General features: G+C 34.1%; 1 pseudogene; it reads right to left on the reverse strand.

The window, feature by feature from the left end:
* Positions 1-1,600: 1,600 nt before the first annotated feature.
* LOC146005886 (U2 spliceosomal RNA) lies at positions 1,601-1,774 on the reverse strand (annotated as a pseudogene).
* Between the last annotated feature and the right edge of the window lie 1,641 nt (positions 1,775-3,415).

The following is a 3,415-nucleotide window of genomic DNA, read 5'->3' on the forward strand; positions in this document are numbered from 1 at the left end:
TTCCGGGGGGGTTGGCAACCCTGATATATTATTATTGTTTATATTTATTATACTGTATCCTGATATGTATGCTTGTGTTTTTGTTTTCTATTTATAGTTAGAAATTATAAATAATGTAATGGGAAAAAAAAGACCATTAAAAAGTATTTTTTACACTACAAATTCCAAAGATTCTTTACATTTGATAGGACAACTTGCAGGTGTACAAGTATGCAACTTCATCAGTGGTAAATCCGTAATTGCCAAAAATACAATAAATACAATTCTGAATAAAAGAACAGACCTTTGTACAATACATAAACATTATTCAACATGTTATGAAAATTACATAAAAAGAAGTAAAAGAAGAAGAGGATGATGGAGAAGAGCAGACAATGGAGAAAATGTGAATATATAATTTAATTCATCCGAAACCTGGTGTAAACAACATATAACAACATTGAAAGCAGATGTGTGGTACAAACATACCTTGATTGGTAACATGATGAGTTACAACATATTATCATGTATGTAGCATTGAAGTTAAACACATTGAAAATCAGGATCCTACAAAAATGTATATATGATGTTCACTTCAAGAATTCTGTTTTAATGTTCAAAGATATAAATACTGCTTTGGCTGGCATTCTTACATACCTCTTATGGGTGAACTTAGAGGCTGATTCAGGATGGTTTGCAAAAGCAAACTCCTTCTTTAATGGACAAAACCATGTGCACTACAGGTGGGGCTGATGTAAGTGCAGAGAGAGAGAGAGAGAGAGAGAGAGAGAGAGAGAGAGTTACATTGCTCTCTAACAACCTAACCCTAGTCCTGCCCACAACGATGTAAAAAAATAGTTGACAATGAAAAAAAACATTGCAATCACTTCGCAGCAGTGTCATGGGATAGATAATCCTTAATCATTCAATAACATGTATTATTCAAATAATAAATTACTTTTCAAACGGCTTAATAGTAACTTTGACTTTATATACAGATTGCCCCTGGAAAATGGCTTAAATAAGGACAATTATATAGAGTCAAGAAAAAACCCCAAAAATTAGTAAAAAGTGACTAGAATCCGCTCTTCTTATCACTTGTTTCATGACCAAAATTAACAGATTGCAGGTATTCATATTGTGGCAGAGACAGTAGGATTTTCCTGTTTGAGCATATAGCGGTAGTCAAAAATGGATCCAGTCTAGGTTCATTGAGCTCAGAAATGAACTTCAGCAAGTTGATAGTAGCACCTGATGGCTGCCTTTGTGAATGCTGTCTTTAGACAGTGATAATGATCCTGATGCTGGATAAGCTGGCTAGGCATTAGGCTTGGGGTCTGTGGTTACATTAGGAGCCATTGGAGTTTACACCATTACTTATTGTCAGAATATGGAATATGATGCTGTAACCTGTATCCTGCTGTGAAGTGCTGTTATAACCCTTATGTGCGGGACGGGAGAAAGAATAAAACCTGCTATTTGAATTTTGCCGGTCTATGTAATCCATGTCATGTTATTATATAAGATGCAGACATATCCATAATGAAACAATGTGGTATCTGTGGATAGAAATGAAATGAAAGAAAATTTAGAAAATATATTTTTTGGGATTACAGAATAGAAAAGGTGAACTGGTTCTGGAAGTACTGCAATACCAGAACAATGCATGCAGAAGACAGCACAAGCTCTCCTTTCATTTCTCAAATCCATTTAATATATAACCAAAGTTAATGGAATATCAGATTATTAAACTAATAAGAATATAAATGACACATACAAAAGGCTGAGAAACTATAACATAATTAGAAGTGAGAAGATTGCACTTCATACCAACTGTGCTTGTACATTCATTCCAACATTCATTCCAACACTACAAATGAAGTCTAATGAGAGTTCCAAAGAAAGACGTGTATTGTGCACCTATTTCTGCATCCGCGCATCATTAACGATATTCAGTATACAAATGTAATGATTTTTACAAGATATAGTTCAAAAGAGCCAAAATAAGTGATATCTTTTAAAAAGTTATTTAGAGTGTATGGAGCTTAAAGCCTAAAACAGAATTTTCATAGGGGTAAATTTACTAAGCCGGCTGTGTACGAACAGGTACGAACAGGATCCGCCATATATGACCCGAAAATACAAATGGATCTGACTGATCCCTGCAAGGATGCGAATGAAAAAGATGTTCTATTTGACATTCATATTTGTTGGTGAATTTGTATTCGCCTTTACAAATAATAGTAAATTTGAAATGGATGGGGATTTACGGCCATATTCTATAGATGGTGTATTCATTTTTTTTAGAAAATCTAAAAAATGTGTACATAAAAAATACAATTCGTATACATTTTAACTTTGGTAAATTATTCGGTGTGGGTACGAAAAAGACCATTTGTGCCGATTTGATTTTAGTAAATTTCCCCCATAGGGTCTATAGAGGTTCACAGTGTCTGAGGAATGTTCAGTTTCTGCAGAATATTTTCACTATTTTAGAGAATGTTCTCGGGGTCTAAGGAACATACAGAGCATCTAAGGAAAGTTTTATAGTGTTTAAGGAATGTTCACAGTATCTATAGAATGTTCATAGTCTTCAAAGAATCTTTAGGAGTGATTGTTGCCAGGTGACTCTACTACAGTGTGTAAACAGTCAGCTAGCAGTTTCTTCCACTGCATCAATATTCGATGGTGACACAATCTACTTTTGCTTGTAAGCATTTCAATGCCTTGATGAAGTCCACTTGAGGGAGACGAAGACAAGTAAATAAAATGTATCATTGCTTATGTTTGCAAATGTAGAAGACTAATGCCCCCAGGCCTTCCAAAACCAAACAAATAAATGAAAAACCCCAAAACACAAAATCCTAGAAAAGGTGAAACTTTAAAAGTGTAACATTTTTGCTTATTTGCTAAGCAGGCATAGGGTTTGTTACATTTTTACAATTTTAGATGAAATTGAAGGGCAATCTGAAAGGACTATCCACAATGATGCAAAGAGTTAATGAGTTGACCAAAAAAAATACCTACATGATACTGCAGCATTTGCATGGGATAAATAATCAGAAATCAATCAATAAATTATAGTATTCAAATAACCAAAAACTTTTCAAACCAATTTAAAGTAACAAATAATTTGTATCCTAACTGCCCCCAGAAAACATTTTGAAAAGGGACAAATATTCAGTCACTGTTCCGACAGTAGTAATCCCAGGATGGTTTCGTTTGATCCTACAGTAATTGAAAGTTGGAATTCAATGTTCTGACTGTCGAGTGTCGTAAAGTTGTGAAAACGGCCATGGGTGGTTGAAAAAGGTCCGTGACCTACAAAACAGATCTGACTTTAAAAAAAAGTTAGGTTATATTGGCACAGATTGAATACACTACATTTAAACCACATTTAACTTTTGTCAAATGACTGAGAAGCAATAACCCAATT

This window comes from Crinia signifera, chromosome 5 (genome assembly GCF_055691185.1).
Source record: "Crinia signifera chromosome 5, ASM5569118v1, whole genome shotgun sequence".
Taxonomy (NCBI): Eukaryota; Metazoa; Chordata; class Amphibia; order Anura; family Myobatrachidae; genus Crinia; species Crinia signifera.